The sequence below is a fragment of the Tursiops truncatus genome, chromosome 7 (assembly GCF_011762595.2).
Source record: "Tursiops truncatus isolate mTurTru1 chromosome 7, mTurTru1.mat.Y, whole genome shotgun sequence".
NCBI classification, from domain to species: Eukaryota; Metazoa; Chordata; class Mammalia; order Artiodactyla; family Delphinidae; genus Tursiops; species Tursiops truncatus.
Window position 1 is genome coordinate 8,030,106 of NC_047040.1, and position 18,768 is coordinate 8,048,873.

The 18,768-nt window shown below is 39.2% G+C and overlaps 1 protein-coding gene across 2 annotated transcripts in view; it reads left to right on the forward strand.

Annotated features, from left to right (window-relative positions):
• Nucleotides 1-18,768, forward strand: part of PDE6D (phosphodiesterase 6D) — a 52,032-nt gene that overhangs the window by 23,431 nt on the left and 9,833 nt on the right. Inside the window, exon 1 of one of the 2 annotated variants that reach the window (XM_019923637.3) lies at nucleotides 17,829-17,967. The exons of the other annotated variant lie outside the window; for it this stretch is intronic. The gene's annotated coding sequence lies outside the window, so the exon portion shown is untranslated. Of the gene's footprint in view, nucleotides 1-17,828; nucleotides 17,968-18,768 lie in introns of those variants that run through there. 2 annotated transcript variants of the gene reach the window in all.

Below are 18,768 nucleotides of genomic sequence, written 5' to 3' on the forward strand. Positions count from 1 at the left end.
ATTTTTTCTTTTGTCACTTGTGTTTTTCTAGTCTGTCATATCTAAGAAGGCTTTAACTAGCCCAAGGTCACAAAGAGTTACTCCTATATTTTTTCTAAGAGTTTTATAATTTTAACTCTTACATTTGGACCTATGATCCACTTTGAGTTAATTTTTATGTATGGTGTGAGAGTTGGGGGTCCAACTTTATTTATTTTTTTTGCATGTAGATAGCCCATTATCCCAGCACCATCTGTTGAAAAGACTATTCTTTCTCCCATTGAATTGTCTTGGCACCCTTGTTGAAAATCATTTGACCATAAATGTGAGGTTTATTTATGGACTCTCAGTTCTAGTCCATTGATATATATGTCTATCCTTATGCCAGTACCACACCATCTTGATTACTGTAGCTTTGTAGCAAGTTTTGAAATCAGGAGGTGTGATTTGTCCAACTTTGTTTTCTTTCTCAAGATTGTTTGGCTACTCTGAGTCCCTTGATGTCCATATGAATTTTAGAATCAGTCTTTCGATTTCTGCAAAAAAAGCCAGCTGGGATTTTGATAGTGATCAAGTTGAATTTGGGAAATATTGCCATCTTAACGATATTTGAACAGTCCTCGTAATTCTTTTGACCTACAGGAGAGAATAACAAAAAGCACTGTAGAGAAAAAAATTCTTTGCCCTCCTTCCACAAGCAAAGAGCCTCTGAGCAGAATTTGACAAGTGGATGAATGAAGGGCAAAACCTCAGAACCCCTGTTGGTCGTCCATCAATCCCAGTCTCCCAACTCAGGGAGTTAACATACACTGAGCCTTAGCTCAGTGTATGTTAACTCTCCGAGACATGAGAAGTCTGCTTTTTGTTGTTGTTGTTTTGTTGTATGGCTGTTGGTTTCTTTTCTGGTTGTTTTAGAGGAGTTCTTTAACCTTTATCAGCCAAAACAGTTTTATCTTTAGTTAGGGAGATAAAATTTGCAGGTTTCACTCAGAGGAAATGCTTTTTCACAGTCTGGAAACTATAGGCTCCTAAAGAGGCCTAATGTGTAATGATTCCACTGGAAATCAGTTTGTAAACATAATTATAGTATCAGTTAATATAATGGTTCATTTTTGTCTTTCTTCAATTCTTACCAAAAAAGAAAAAAGAAATTCTAATTGCATGTACTGGCACTGTCATCGGAGTGAAGAATAAATTAATAGTGAGGTCTGTCCTTCCCTTGCCCTTTAGGGTTTTGTCTTTCTGACTCTTATGACTCACACTCTTTTAAACGTTACCTTTGGGAAAAGTTGGCCTCTTCTGTACTCAGAAGGCTTGGCTCTTTCTATTAAGAGCCTCCCTTTTTTTCTCCTCAGAAAGGGTGCTTTTTGCTGATGGAAACCTGGTTTTTGTTCTTGATGCCTTATGGCATGATTTCTGACTCTGGAAATGATCTTCCTCTCTTCTTGTAACAAAACATGGGGCTGCTAGTATGCTTTCTTTCTGAAAGTCAAAGGGTCATGGTGGTCCCTGGAGGAAAGCCCAGGCTCTGGCTGTTTGGAGAGTGATGCTGAAGCTGGATCTAGTGACAGTGCTCAGTTCTCCCTGGGAGAAATCTCCAGGTGAGGGAAGACCAGACCTGACTCATTAGGACTGCCCAACCATCATTCATGAAAATCCTAGGCAATTTTCCATCTTAAAAATAGACCAATCAAAGAATCACCTGCATCTTCCTTCTACTCTTTACTAGCTGTTTAATATTAGGTAAGGGTTTTTTGTTTTTTGTGTTTTTTTTGCGGTACGCGGGCCTCTCACTGTTGCAGCCTCTCCCGTTGCAGAGCACAGGCTCCGGACGCGCAGGCTCAGCGGCCATGGCTCACAGGCCTAGCGCTCCGCGGCATGTGGGATCTTCCCGGACCGGGGCACGAACCCATGTCCCCTGCATTGGCAGGCAGATTCTTAACCACTGCGCCACCAGGGAAGCCCTAGGTAAGGTTTTTAATATCTCCAAACTTAGTTTTCCCATCCAGAAAGTGAAGTGATAGAGCGGTACCTAACTCATGTGGTTTTGTGTTTGTAAAGCCCCTAACACAGGGCTTGGCACATTGAGTGTTAAGAAGTATAAAAAGTTTAAATATAAGAGAGAAAACAGCAGTGCTCACAAGCTATTACCAGCTAGTAAGAAAAACTTTACACTCAGAGAAAAGAGGGTGTTTGGACAATAATAATGAATACTAATCTAGTGAGTTTCCAGGCACTACTACTAATCTACTCTGTTCCAGGCACTGTATTAGTTTTACGTACATCAGTTCTTACTGAATCTTCACAAAAGTCGTAAAAGTATTTATTACATTTTGGAGTTGAGGCAAACTAAGCCTTAAGAAACTAAGCCCAAGGTCACAAAACCATTAAATGACAGAGCCATGATTATAACCAGGGCTGTGAGTTTCCACGCCTGTGCTTTAACCACATTGTATACTGATGAGGGAATGAAACTGAACGTGAAAGGTTGCTAGACTATGGAGAAGTAAAAAGGAAAGGGTGTTTGAGTGTGAAATCAGCTTAGGAAAAGCACAAAAAAGGTTTTGGGGGTGGTGTCACATATAGGGACAGGTCTGTGATTGAACCACTTTGGCTGGAGCAGATGTTTTTGAAGTGAACCGGAGACACCTCAGGGTGGCGGATGAGTGTGTGTGTCTATACTTGATCCAGTGACAGTAGAAAGCACTAAAAGGTTTTTGAGCAGGGAGGAGACATGATCCAAGTGATACTTTAGAAACAACAGTCTGGCAGTAGCATGCAGATTGGATAGGGGGGAAAAATATGAAACTGCATTTTAATGGAAGAAAATAGCAGGACTTGGTGACTGACTGGAAAGGAAGGTCAAAAAGGTCAATGCCCGAAGAAACAAAGCCCTTGGGCAATTTTGGCACCAAAATAATTTTGTAAAGTCAGAAACCTTGAGAATAGGCTATAAATGACTCAGTGACTCCATAAACTTCCTGTACTCTCCCAAAATGCAGGCTCCTCCAGGCACCAGTCCTTTCTGGTAGTCTCATCCCCTTGCCTTACACTCCACCCGGTCCTCCCCAACACCACCCTGTCAGAAAACCCTTTTCCATCCTAAAAACAGTCTCTTCCATCCAGGAGCTCTTCCTGGAGCCCCCACCACGTCCTGCCTGCTTGCCTCTCTGAAACCTGATCCTCCCCCAGGGAGGCACCTCCCTTGGAAACCCTGGGGAGACAGCTCTTTCTCCCTCACCTTCTCTGAGGGCCAGGCTCAGGGGGCCCGTTTGACAGGTGAAAACTTGCATTTCCCCCATGTTTTGCCTAGTGTTCTTTTGAGCCATTTTGTCTTTTTCTTACATACGTGCTCCTTGTATAGTAAAGACCATGTCCCTTTGCTTGTCATATTATAATTTTCTAGTTTTTCATTTGACTTAACTTTGTTTATGATGATTTTGAGGTAGCAGGTGTTCTATGGTTTTACTTTCTGAGATACTTTTTAAATTAACTTAACTCAAGTAATAAACAAATATATTCATCTTGTAAAAACTTAAAACAGTTTGAATAAACTAGTCTGCTTTAATCTCTGTCCCCAACCCTAGTACTCTCCCTCTCTGGCTGAAACCACTCGGGTCTTGAACTATTGTTTTTCAAATTGTATACTCTTTACTCCTTTTATGATTTTTTTTCTTTTGCATGTCTGTTTAGAGGGCTTTTTCATCCTTAGGTCACATAAATATTCACGTATATTTTCTTTATATCTAATTCTTGAGGCCAGTTGTAGTGTGTTATAGTAAAGAATGTGAGATAATTAGTCATTTTTCTTCAGTGATTTGGAATATAGCGTATAGTATAGAAGTTTTAATATACGCTGGGGTCACGGCTATGTTTTCTAGTATATCGTTGTGCCTATTTTTATGCTAGTTCCATAACTAATTATTGTAGCTTGAAGTATTCGTTAGTGTACTTCCCACCTACATGTTCTACATGCTTTTTCATCCTTGAGGTTTTTGAGGGGCCTCCGTGTTGCATCCTCCTTTGCCATACCGTTACCAACTCTTTTCCCCTCCTCTCGAAAATAAAATTCTTTTTTTCTCTTAAATTTTTTTATAAGGTACCATTACTTTTCTAGTTACCTGGGTCCAAAACCACCACCAGCTGTTTAACTCAGCAGCTGGTTAACTGGTTAACTCTTCTGCATCTTTCCCCCACCCCGAAACCTGTAATTCTCAGCATGAGAGATAAACCACAAAGGAGGACAAGAAATCTCCTCCTTGTGACCCTTTCTACAGTTTCTCTTTAACTTCATTTGGAAATAAGGCCTCTGTTTGCCTTATTTCCCTATTGAAATCTTTGTTATATTACTGAATATCATTTACTTCGTTATCACTAAGGAAAAAAACTAAGTGATAAAGTTTAAACATAAGTAAAGTAAAACAACAATGGAATATTGAAGGCCATAAAGAAAAGCACAGCCTTAGAGTCTTAAATGCTGTCTTAGAAACTAGTAGTGTGGATGTACATATGGGTGTCTGTTTTTTTATCTTTAAACTTCGTTTTGAAATAATTTTAGCTCACAAGAAGTTGTGAAAATAGATCAGTGAGTTTCCTTGTACCCTTCACCCAGTGACCCTCAATGATAACAGCTTACATAGCCACAGTATATTACCAAAACCAGGAAATGGACGTTGGTACAGTACCATCAACTGTTGTTTCCCCGGGTAACATACGTTCTAGGATTACCCAGAGAGTCCATTGGTGAATAACCATGCAAGACAGTTGTGGAACCAGCTGCTTTTCAGCTATCGTGTTCACAGTCAGACTCAGCAATGTGTATTAGAAGAAGTGAGAAGTGGAGCAAAGAAACATAGAGGGTAACAAGGAAGCTAGTGGACCTTCTTGTCAAAGCCAGCTCTACAGAATTTCCTTATTTTCCTTCCTCTGACAGACATCTCCATGTTCCCCAAGGGGCCAACCAAAAGTTTCATGGAATAGCAGATTGCTCGTCCTGTTTGGTATGTTCTGTCCCCAGTTTTACCCTGTTTCCAGGAGAGGAGCCAGTAGTCAAGTTAGGCAGGGGAGGGAATCCATAATCTCTGCTGTTGTTTCAAGTGAAAAGCAAACCCTGTAGCCTCCCCGGTGGCTTCTGTCTGAGACAAAAGAAAATAATGTGACAGGAGCAAATTGACAGCAGCCTCCTCTGCCAGCAAATGCTAATATAGCAGAGAATTTCAGGTTCTCTTGGTTGTATAAAGTTAGTGCTGCCCTGGAAGTTGTTTCCCATATAGATAATTTGGTCTTGGCCCTTGCTTGAGGCCATATTGAAAGTGTATGCTAATTATGAGGTGTCATTGATGTGACAGTGATGCACTCCAGGTTCTTTGGCTTAAAAACACACAAAAAATGTAACTTTATGAAGACATCAAAGGAATTCTTTTTTTAAGAGAGAGGTCTTGTGCGGTAGGGAAAGATATATTACAGTGGTGTGACAAATTAAGTTCTAGCTTTTAGGTGGTTCAGATCTGAAATATGACTGTATCTAAGTGGGGTATAATCTTCAGAAGTTATCCAATATGACTGACATTCTTTCCTATCACAGTGAAGACTTACCATAGATGTGCCCTGCCTGAAGAAATCACAGTAAACAGAAATTCACTTATAACTCTCAAATTAGGGCTTTAAACATTAATATTACAGAAAATTTACTCCATTTATAAGGTAACTTATTTGGTACCTTTAAAACAGTAAATTCCTGCAGAGCGTTTTAAACCACTTAATTTTTTTTCATTAAAAAAAAATACCCTTCATTTTCACACAACTGTTTTAAATTGCTAACATTAAATTCAGATGTATGAAAAAGCAGGCTCACTCTCTCTGTTTTTCTTTCTTTTTCTCTCCCCCTCTCCCCCTCCCCCTTCTCTCTCTCTCTCTCTCTCTCTCTCTCTCTCTCTCTCCCCTTCTCTCTCTCTTCTCTCTTTCTCTCTCTCTCTTCTCTCTCTCTTCTCTCTCTCTCTCTCCCTCTCTCTCCCTCTCCCTCCCTCTCCCTCCCTCTCCCTCTCTCTCCCTCTCTCTCCCTCTCTCTCCCTCTCTCCCTCTCTCCCCATTCCTCTCCACCTCTCCTCTCTCTCTCTCCCTCTCTTCTCTCTCTCCTCTCTCCCTCTTCTCTCTCTCTCTCGTCTCTACCTTTCAATCTCTCTCTCCTCTTATATTAAGGAATCTCACAGGATCTTAGATGTGGTACCTTTTTCTAGTTAAATGTGTGCATTCAAATGACCAGCAAACATATTTATCTTTACAAACTATCCAATCTCTAAAAATAGTATGAAAATATAAAGGAGACTGTGCTATTTATTTATAATAATAATTGCCCATTTAAAAATGATTCCTGGGCTTCCCTGGTGGCGCAGTGGTTGAGAGTCTGCCTGCCGATGCAGGGGACACGGGTTTGTGCCCCTGTCCGGGAGGATCCCACATGCCGCGGAGTGGCTGGGCCCGTGAGCCATGGCCGCTGAGCCTGCGCGTCCGGAGCCTGTGCGCCACAACGGGAGAGGCCACAGCAGTGAGAGGCCCGTCTACCTCAAAAAAAAAAAAAACGAGAAAAATGATTCCTTATTGTAAAGCAATTATACTCCAATAAAGATGTAAAAGAAAAATTATTCCTTTGTACTCGGTCACATTTCAAGCTAATAGAGCTAATGGTCTTTGTTGTTTTCTCTGGCATAGTTTAGGAATGTGCCCTTGTTTTGACTTTGGTAGCATCTTTAAGAGATTACATTTTCCAAAGTTTATAATTCTAAATTGTTACTACAATGGCAGGAAAAGATTATTTCTAGAATTTGATTATTTTTTAAGGAAGACTGAAAACGATAACCAAGTTCTAAGTAAATAAGAACAGTACAGTAGGGACCCTCCTGGCCGTCCAGTGGTTAAAACTCCACACTTCCACTGCAGGGAGTGGTAACTAAGATCCCGCATGCCACAAGGCACGGCAAAAACAAACAAATTAAAAAAACCCAACTATACAGTAACTCTAAGATACCTGTTAATAAGTGCCATGAAAAAGAGATAAATTGTACTTTACAAAGTAGAATAAAAATAAAATGCTAATTAAGAAATTAGTCCCTTTTTTGCCTTAATTCAAGCATAATCCTAAAATAAAAATTCTTCCTAAGAAAATGTACCCTATAAAAAACTAATATTGACTACCATTATGTAGAGTACCCTAGACCTAATAATTTGTAAGCGATTTCTTCATTGTTCATCCTTCTTAGCCCTATTACCCCCCCTCCAAAATAAAATTTTTGCTAATTACTTTTGGCACACTGGAAAGGTACTGATTGATGTGACACAAAAGCCAGGAACTCACAGCCAAAGATTTCCCTGTTTTTGCTATAAACTCAATGAGTGGGAACACTTCTGCCCTCAAGAAACCCATAATCAAATTAGGGAAACAGTAACTAGTACACAAAACACCTGCTAAAAGCCTATGAGAGTTCAGAATAAAGGGAAGTGTAATGGGGAGCAAGTACTAGAAAATCAGACAGAGGAAGACAAAAATAGGCATTGAGGAGGGCCGTTTGGCAAGTAGAAGCTCATTTTTAACTCTTGATTCGTTCGGAGATGTCTGGTTATAGTGTCTGTTTTAGCCAGGAGGTACAAACATGTGGCCTGGTAATTCTGCCCCTCTGTTTAAAGAAGCCGCACACACTGCCTTTAGTGAAGTGAAACTAGTGACACCAGAGTTGACATGGCAGAAGCTGCTGCAAAGATTAATCTGATCAAATTCAATAGATCCTACTGGAATTCTCTCCTTCTGCAGAAGTTATTATATATTAGAGTAGTGAGGAACCCAGGTCCAAATCATCACTAAAGAGAAAAGCTTCCAAAGAAAGAAAGAAATTCAAATGACCTAGAGCATGAAAAATTAGGCCTGTCCTTTGGTTAATAATTAGGAAGTGATTATTACCAAAGTTATTTGTGCTTTTATTTTTAAGTAATATACAGATTAAAATTTTTTCAAACAGTATAAAAGGTTATATAGTGAAAACTAAAACTTTCTTGCAGTTTAAAAGCTGGACTGTTTTTTTTTTAAATCAAGTGGAGGAATAAATTATATATGAAATAGGGAGCCTCTACAGGCTTTAAGTGGGAGGAATATAGCAATGACAGAGGAAGTGATTTCTGGCAGTTTGCAGGTTTGGTCAGAGAAGGAAGAGAATTCCTATAAAGGCTTCTGGATTTTTCATCACATTAGACCTTTCCCACTCCTAGATTATAAAAAAGATTCCCACATTTCCCTCTGTATTTTTCCCCTTCCTTCCTCCCTTTATTCCTTCCTTCCTTCCTTTTTTAACTTTGATCTATCTGAAATACATTTTAATGGAAGGAGTGAGTTAGAGATTTAATTTTTCTGTATGGCCACCCTTTTGTCCTAACACTATTTATTCACTAGTCCATCTTTTTTGCCGCTGATTTTAAATGTCTCTATTAATATATACTAAATTCCGTATGATTTTTTCTATTCTCTTCCATTGGTCAATTTTCTGTTCTCTTCCATTGACCTGCCTAGTCACGTTCAGCTCTACACACTATTTTAATTACTATAGCTTTATAAGTTTTAATATCTGGAAGGATGTATTTCTTGTTACCTTTTGCTTGTTACTCTTCAGGATTTCCCTGATGATTCTCATATTGTCCATATGAATTTTAAAATCAGTTTACCTGGTTTTTTAAAAATCCTATAGTTAAACTTATTTGGATTGCATTAAATTTACAGATTAATCTTCATGACATTAATTTTTCCATCCAAAATTAGGGTCTTTCCATTTATTTAATATTTCTTTTGTGCCCCTCAGTTGCATTTAGAGGGTTTTTTTTCTTGCAGAGCTTACAACTTTCTTGATATGTTTCTTCCTAAGTATTTAACTTTTTTGTTCCTTTTGCTTTGAGATTTTTCATTCCATTATATTTTCTGCTATTTGTTAATATAGTATTAATTTGGGGCCAAGCATCCTTATTTGTTTATTATTTACAGTAGGTTTTCTTTTGATTCTTTTGGGTTTTCCAGATATATAATCATATCACTTGCAAATAATGATAATTTTATTTTCTCTTGTCCAATTTTTATATTTCATATTATTTTCTCTTATAATTGTATTGTCTAGTACCTCCAGAATAAAGTAAATAATAGTGGTGCTAGAAGGTATCTCTGTCCTACTTCTGACTTCAAAGGGAATGCTTCTGGTGTTTCCCCATGGCTTACTTTATACTAGCATCTTTATTTCTCCTTACTCAACACTTCTTGACCCATTCTCTTCCTTGAAAACAAAATATTTCTTTTCATCCATTGTTAAAAATGTATATTCCTCTTCCATAGCCTAATAGTCACCCTCAACTCTGCATCATCCAAAGACTGCAAACTCAGGGTATAGGAGAATGAGCAAACTAAGGGAGACCTGAACTACTAATGGTTGAAAGAATTAAAAGCTGTATTTTACCTGTGAATCACTTCATGAGCAGTCAGCTTCACCTAGAATAGGAACCAGTGACTGAAACCAGAATTGCCATTGGCTTGAGCAGTTTGGTGTTTCTAGAAGTGCTGAAGACTTAAGAGTTTTTCTGAGTCTTTTTACAAATAAGTTGTTTTTCATTTCATTAAGAAAAAAACATGGTAATTTTTAAAGTTGTAATAGAAACAAGGGTGAATTTTAATCTTTGGAGGAAAGGGTAAGAAGGAGCACGAAGACTAAGACAGTTGTTTTATCGTTGCTTTATTCCCTTTCATGGGGAGGCAGCGGGAACAGTGGAAGAAGCTTAAGCTTCAGAGTCTGACCATCTTTCCAAATCCTGGGCTGCTGCCTCTCAACTGTGTAATGTTGGTTAGGGTACTGAACAGCTCTGCTTTGTTGCCTTTCTCTTAGTCCCATCACATGATGAGAAGCTGCCATTTTTGGGAACAAGTTTTGCTCTACAACATTTATGGCATTATATGAAAAGGACAAAGGGTGTTTCCTTCTCTCGATGGAAGTAAAGGCTGGTCACACTTGATGTATTTTAGAGAGATTTTCTTGAGGTGATATGGGTGCCTTTGCTCTGCAATTGGTACATCTGGGGCAATTATAGCCAGCTTCTGCCAATGATAATTATTGTGTCTTTGTTACTCCCATGTTCCTCCATCATGGTTACCTCCACAGGGGTCCTCTAAGCTAAAGAAAGGTTTCTTCCCACCTCCTTTTATCAGCTTGTCTGGTGTGGCCTTGTGGTGATCATAACACTTGATTAGGTCCCCAAAAGGCCACTCAACTCTCTTGATCTTTCTGGTTCCTCTCCTGAGAGACTTCAAACAAGTGCCCAAGCTGACCAGAGAGCGTAGAGTTGCATGAGGCATAGTATATTCACTATGCCTAGATGAGAATGGGGTACAGGAAGGGATAGGAAGGGCTGTGAAGCAGAAAGGGAGACTAGAGAGATGTTTGTGCCACAATGTAAAGAATTTTAAATGCCAAGCTAAGAAGTTAGGAAGTTTTCTCTGAAGTGAAAGTCTTTTGAAGGTTTATGAAGAGGAAGTAATGATATGATCCAGCTCGTACTTTAGGAATGTAACTCTAGTCACAGTGTATTAGATTGTAAAGGCTAGACAAGTGGAACTTCAATTTTATTGCACATAGAATTGCTTTTTTATTTATTTATTTATTTTTGGCTGCATTGGGTCTTCCTTGCTGCGTGCAGGCTTTCTCTAGTTGCGGTGAACAGGGGCTACTCTTAGTTGCGGTGCACAGGCTTCTCATTGAAGTGGCTTGTCTTTGTTGGGGAGCACAGTCTCTAGGCACCCAGGCTTCAGTAGTTGTAGCACGTGGGCTCAGTAGTTGTGGCTCACGGGGTCTAGAGCGCAGGCTCAGCAGTTGTGGTGAACAGGCTTAGTTGCTCTGCGGCATGTGGGATCTTCCTGGACCAGGGCTCGAACCTGTGTCCCCTGTATTGGCAGGCAGATTCTTAACCAGTGTGCCACCAGGGAAGTCCAGAATTGCTTTTTAAAATGAGCATCCCCTGGGACTTCCCTGAAGAACAAAAAAACCCCAAAGTTAGCAGAAGGAAAGAAATCATAAAAATCAGATCAGAAATAAATGAAAAAGAAATGAAGGAAACAATAGCAAAGATCAATAAAACTAAAAGCTGGTTCTTTGAGAAGATAAACAAAATTGATAAACCATTAGGCAGACTCATCAAGAAAAAAAGGGAGAAGACTCAGATCAATAGAATTAGAAATGAAAAAGGAGAAGTAACAACTGACACTGCAGAAATACAAAAGATCATGAGAGATTACTACAAGCAACTCGATGCCAATAAAATGGACAACCTGGAAGAAATGGACAAATTCTTAGAAATGCACAACCTGCCAAGACTGAATCAGGAAGAAATAGAAAATATGAACAGACCCATCACAAGCACTAAAATTGAAACTGTGATTAAAAATCTTCCAACAAACAAAAGCCCAGGACCAGATGGCTTCACAGGCAAATTCTATCAAACACTTAGAGAAAAGCTAACACCTATCCTTCTCAAACTCTTCCAAAATATAGCAGAGGGAGGAACACTCCCAAACTCGTTCTACGAGGCCACCATCACCCTGATACCAAAACCAGACAAGGATGTCACAAAGAAAGAAAACTACAGGCCAATATCACTGATGAATATAGATGCAAAAATCCTCAACAAAATACTAGCAAACAGAATCCAACAGCACATTAAACGGATCATACGCCATGATCAAGTGGGGTTTATTCCAGGAATGCAAGGATTCTTCAATATACGCAAATCAATCAACGTGATACACCATATTAACAAATTGAAGGAGAAAAACCATATGATCATCTCAATAGATGCAGAGAAAGCTTTCGACAAAATTCAACACCCATTTATGATAAAAACCCTGCAGAAAGTAGGCATAGAGGGAACTTTCCTCAACATAATAAAGGCCATATATGACAAACCCACAGCCAACATCGTCCTCAATAGTGAAAAACTGAAAGCATTTCCACTAAGATCAGGAACAAGACAAGGTTGCCCACTCTCACCACTCTTATTCAACATAGTTTTGGAAGTTTTAGCCACAGCAGTCAGAGAAGAAAGGAAATAAAAGGAATCCAAATCGGAAAAGAAGAAGTAAAGCTGTCACTGTTTGCAGATGATATGATACTATACATAGAGAATCCTAAAGATGCTATCAGAAAACTACTAGAGCTAATCAATGAATTTGGTAAAGTAGCAGGATACAAAATTAATGCACAGAAATCTCTGGCATTCCTATACACTAATGATGAAAAATCTGAAAGTGAAATCAAGAAAATACTCCCATTTACGATTGCAACAAAAAGAATAAAATATCTAGGAATAAACCTATCTAAGGAGACAAAAGACCTGTATGCAGAAAATTATAAGACACTGATGAAAGAAATTAAAGATGATACAGGTAGGTGGAGAGATATACCATGTTCTTGGATTGGAAGAATCAACATTGTGAAAATGACTCTACTACCCAAAACAATCTACAGATTCAATGCAATCTCTATCAAACTACCACTGGCATTTTTCACAGAACTAGAACAAAAAATTTCACAATTTGTATGGTAACACAAAAGACCCCAAATAGCCAAAGCAATCTTGAGAACGAAAAACGGAGCTCTAGGAATCAGGCTCCCTGACTTCAGACTATACTACAAAGTTACAGTAATCAAGACAGTATGGTACTGGCACAAAAACAGAAAGATAGATCAATGGAACAGGATAGAAAGCCCAGAGATAAACCCACGCACATATGGTCACCTTATCTTTGGTAAAGGAGGCAGGAATGTACAGTGGAGAAAGGACAGCCTCTTCAATAAGTGGTGCTGGGAAAACTGGACAGGTACATATAAAAGTATGAGATTAGATCACTCCCTAACACCATACACAAAAATAAGCTCAAAATGGATTAAAGACCTAAATGTAAGGCCAGAAACTATCAAACTCTTAGAGGAAAACATAGGCAGAACACTCTATGACATAAATCACAGCAAGATCCTTTTTGACCCACCTCCTAGAGAAATGGAAATAAAGACAAAAATAAACAAATGGGACCTAATGAAACTTCAAAGCTTTTGCACAGCAAAGGAAACCATAAACAAGACCAAACGACAACCCTCAGAATGGGAGAAAATATTTGCAAATGAAGCAACTGACAAAGGATTAATCTCCAAAAATTTACAAGCAGCTCATGCAGCTCAATAACAAAAAAGCAAACAACCCAATCCAAAAATGGGCAGAAGACCTAAATAGACATTTCTCCAAAGAAGATATGCAGACTGCCAACAAACACATGAAAGAATGCCCACCATCATTAATCATTAGAGAAATGCAAATCAAAACTACAATGAGATATCATCTCACACCAGTCAGAATGGCCATCATCAAAAAATCTAGAAACAGTAAATGCTGGAGAGGGTGTGGAGAAAAGGGAACCCTCTTGCACTGTTGGTGGGAATGTAAATTGATACAGCCACTGTGGAGAACAGTATGGAGGTTCCTTAAAAAACTACAAATAGAACTACCATATGACTCAGCAATCCCACTACTGGGCATATACCCTGAGGAACCATAATTCAAAAAGAGTCATGTACCAGAATGTTCATTGCAGCTCTATTTACAATAGCTAGGAGATGGAAACAACCTAGGTGTCCATCATCGGATGAATGGATAAAGAAGATGTGGCACATATATACAATGGAATATTACTCAGCCATAAAAAGAAACGAAATTGAGCTCTTTGTAATGAGGTGGATAGACCTAGAGTCTGTCATACAGAGTGAAGTAAGTCATAAAGAGAAAGACAAATACCGTATGCTAACACATATATACGGAATTTAAGAAAAAAATAATGTCATGAAGAACCTAGGGGTAAGACAGGAATAAAGACACAGACCTACTAGAGAATGGACTTGAGGGTATGGGGAGGGTGGAGGGTAAGCTGTGACAAAGTGAGAGAGAGGCATGGACATATATACACTACCAAACGTAAGGTAGATAGCTAGTGGGAAGCAGCCACATAGCACAGGGAGATCAGCTCGGTGCTTTGTGACCACCTAGAGGGGTGGGATAGGGAGGGTGGGAGGGAGACGCAAGAGGGAAGAGATATGGGAACATATGTATATGTATAACTGATTCACTTTGATATAAAACAGAAACTAACACACCATTGTAAAGCAATTATACTCCAATAAAGATGTAAAAAAAAAAAAAACTACCTAACTCTTAGTTAATACATATCAGTGTAAAATGTGAGTGAAGTAGAAAACCAGAAGGAATTAAAGTTAGGTTTTATTTGAAATGCTAAATCTAAGGGAGCCATCCCTGCCTTTATTTTTTCCAGGTTAAGCTACTCAAACCCCTAAATACAATTTCTGCTCTCTGTATATCTAATATTTAGTATAAACATATTTAGAAGTATAGAGTAGAATTAGGTCTTACCTGTTCTCTTAAACAGATGAAGATGGGAAAAGAAATGCTGATTAATATATGAGCAACAAAAAGCACTGCAACAGATATTCTGGGAATTATAAGGTTTTGAGTGAGTAAAACCAAAATCAAACATTAACTAGGGCTTCCCTGGTGGCGCAGTGGTTGAGAGTCCACCTGCCGATGTAGGGGATGCGGGTTCGTGCCCCGGTCCGGGAAGATCCCACATGCCGCGGAGCGGCTGAGCCCGTGAGCCATTGGCCGCTGATCCTGCGCGTCCGGAGCCTGTGCTCTGCAACGGGTGAGGCCACAACAGTGAGAGGCCCGCGTACCGCAAAAAAAAAAAAACAAACCATTAACTAATACCACTAACTTTTAATTTTTCCCTATTGAATATTATACAGCGTTTAAGATAATGTGCTTTTATTAGAGAATTTGAAATAGCTCAGAAGAACTTCCTTTTTTTTTTTGCTTTTTCCAATCCTGAATAATTATGATATAATAATGTCCTACATTTGTATCATGTTTAACAATTTATAAACCATTTTTGTAGGCATTTCATATAATCCTGCAATAACCTTAAGGCTTTGGTATTATCGGTAGTTGACAAACAAAAACTCAGGCAGGATAAATGACTTATCTAAGATCACACAGCTATTATGTGGTAGAATTGAACCCTAATCCAGGTGTTCTGCTCCAAACTAATTTTGTTTTCTTCTCTGTCAACTTTTCCTTGTGACTATATACTAATATACATTGTGGTCTCTATCTTCCCCCCCACAGTCCAAATGAATCCCTGAGACTTATAGGTGAACGCCTTAAATAAATATTTTTAAATAGATCACTTAGTGTTGAAACATTTTCATGTTGCAGATAAAAATTTAGGTATCAGAGCACAGTCATTTGATAATAAAACCAACTGGACTGATATAAATAAATAATTGGATTTAAAAATAAATGGGAGAAAAGACCAATCTCCACTGCATAATTCCAAATAATTTATATAGTTAGTCTTACCATGGGGAGGTGGAGTATAACTCCCACACCATAATTTAGACTGTGTACAGCAGCTACCTTCTAAGAGTAAAATATGGAAAGAAGGGAAAAAGACTGTTTACAATGGAGAAGACTGACAAGCACTGCCTCAGCCAAGCGATTGAGGTCAACATCATGTTGGTAGTATGTGCCCTTGACACGATGTGATGAAAATGGCACTTTACATCAGTGATCTTCCTCCCCAAAACCCACAATCATGAGAAAAAACATCAGACAAACCCCAACTGAGAGACTCTCAGGAAATACCTGACAAGTGCTCCTCAACAAGGTCATCAAAAACAAGGGAAATCTGAGAAATTCTCACAGCCAAGAAGAGCTTCAGGAGACATGACAACTAAATGTAATGTGGGATCCTAGGACAGAAAAAGGACATTACATTAAAACCAAGGAAATCTGAACAAACTGTAGACTTTAATTAATGATAATGTATCAGTGTCGGTTCATCAGTTGTGACAAACGTAAATGTTTATAATAAGGGAAACTGGTGTGGGCTACATGAGAACTCTACTATTTTACAGCTTTTCTGCAAATCTAAAACTATTCTAAAATTAAAAGTTTATTTAGGGACTTCCCTGGTGGCGCAGTGGTTAAGAATCTGCCTGCCAATGCAGGGGACACGGGTTCAATCCCTGGTCCGGGAACATCCCACATGACACGGAGCAACTAAGCCCGTATGCCACAACTACTGAGCCTGTGCTCTAGAGCCTGCGAGCCACAACTACTGAGCCCGCGTGCCTAGAGCCCGTGCTCTGCAACAAGAGAAGCCACCACAGTGAGAAGCCCGCGCACCGCAACGAAGGGTAGCCCCTGCTCTCCACAACTAGAGAAAGCCCACGTGCAACAACAGACCCAATGCAGCCATAAATAAATAAATAAAGTTTATTTTTTTAAAAAAGACTAGAATAGAATAATACTTGGTAAACCAATTCCCTTCTTGGTGAATTGCTATGAATCAAAATGTTATATATCTTCCATCCTTAGATTGGTGTCAGAATGGGAGTTAATATCACTAGAGAATTATCTCAATATCATTGCAAATTATCCAGCTTGAGTATGAATTATCTTGAAGGAAATGAGTAAACTTCTTTGGTTTTAAGTAAAGAAAACCCACAACATTATCAGAATAATGCCCAAATATAAGGTGACCCTGAGTATAAGGCAATTTCTTATCTTTCCAATGAAAACATATTTTTACATACATATTTAAGATCATAATTTTAATAAAATAATATATGAATTTAGAAATATTATTTCCCTCCACTTGTCCCTTTTTATGAAACAGTGTTGCCTAAATTTTTTTACATGCAACTTTGATGTCAATATTTGGCACCTAGTAGGTTGTCAGTAAGCATTTATTGAATGAATGATAGTTTGAGATCATTGAGATATATGGAGAGCCCTGGATCACTCTGAGGATCCACTGAAGGTTTTTGACCAGGAAGCTAATACACAAAGGCGGAGTGGTATTTAGCCTTTTCTCAGGGGAAGTGGAGATATCACAAATCTGCTTAAGGGAGGCCAAGGTGTAGCCAGGTGTTGGCCTAGGGGCACAGACGGGGCCCTGACTTAGGAGTCGGGCAGATTTGGATTTAGAAACTGCTGGAACCTGAGTGGTCCCAAGAGTCTCTCTGAGGAGGTGCCACTGAAGCCAGGACCTGAGGGTGTAAAGAGTAAGGGCAGAAGCTCTTGGACGGGCATCACCCAGGCAGAAGAGACTACTGTCTCAGAGACAGAGGAAGGAGCCCACTGTGACCAGAGGATAGTGACTGGGGACCTTGGAAACCATGGAAAGGACTCCATTTTTTTTTTAAGTGGAAAGGAAAAAATGGGATTGACATCTAATTTGCAGTCCTAAAAAACCACTTCCTTCTGTGAGGAGAATGGGTTGGAGGAGGAGTCAGGAATGGAAGCAAGGAGGCCAGATTGGAGATGATAATTAATAATAATAATAATAGTTAACACACTGCTTACTAAATGCCCAGGGACTGTTCTAAGCACTTTACATGAACCAACTCATTTAAGTGTGCTTCCCCGTTAGCACCCTCTTTCATTCTCGAAAGTACCACACATTTTTTTGAAGTCTAGTTGCTGTACAATATTATATAAGTTACAGGCATACAATAAATATAGTGATTCACAATTTTTAAAGGTTATACTCCATTTATAGTTATTATAAAATATTGGCTATATTCACCATGTTGTTCAATATATCCTTGTAGCTTATTTTATACCTAATAGCTTGTACCTCTTACCCCCCCTACCCCTATATTCCCCCTCCCTATTCCCTCTCCCCACTGGTAACCACAGTTTGTATGATAAATTCCAGGAAACTATGAATCAGCCAATTAACATTTTCAGAGGGGCTGATAGTTGGAGTGTTCAGTCTCCTCTACCCATCATTTTCAAATCATCCTATGAAAGCCACTAACCAAGACAACTCTACAGTACAATATGAAGGTAGGAAAAGTTGTGGAATCTCATCTCTAAACTTCCTGAGGCCCTTCCTTTTTGTTCCCTTCTGTCTTAACCCTGTCTCTTGGTTCTGAGTTTATGTGGGCATTTCTATTTGTCTCTTTTTCTCAGTGTCTTTTTTTTTTTTCCTTTAACTCTCTCCCTTGAGTCTCTTTCCCTGTTTGTGTGTGTTCTGTGTTTCTTTCCTCTTTACCCTCTTTGCCTTCCCCATTCCCTCTCTCTATTCTCTTCCCTTCCCCTAATCTCATTCATTCTTTCTTCCTCCCTCAACTGGCCGGTGAGGTACTGGCATGTACAGTGAATGTGTTCTGCTTGATATATAAAAATTGATATTGACAATTTCCGTTTAAAACTAATTAAGGCTCCCAAGAGCCAGTGTACTCCTTCCAAAATGCTTCTATAGATGATTGTTACAAAGTATTTTAAATCTTTTTATCCCAGTTCCTGCCTTCACATCTCTGGAGGAAATTTACCTAGTACGCCACTCATCTAACTGGTTTCTTCCAATCCCCACACCTTCCCTTCTTACTCCACCACTGCTTAGGACTGCTTCCTTTGCCTGCCTAGTTCCGAATAGCGGCTACCAGGGACAGCTCTCTTCCAAGCAGAGGCTCCCTTGGTAACGAGCATTCCTTTGTGCTCATCCTGCATATAAATCACCAGGGAGCTTTTAAATGAGAAAAGACCTGGCTGACCCAGAAGGTGGTATTTATAAATAGTCCTCCAACCCCCCCTCTTTAAAGCTTGTCCACCTAATCCTCTCCTCTCTCAAGATTGGAAGTGACT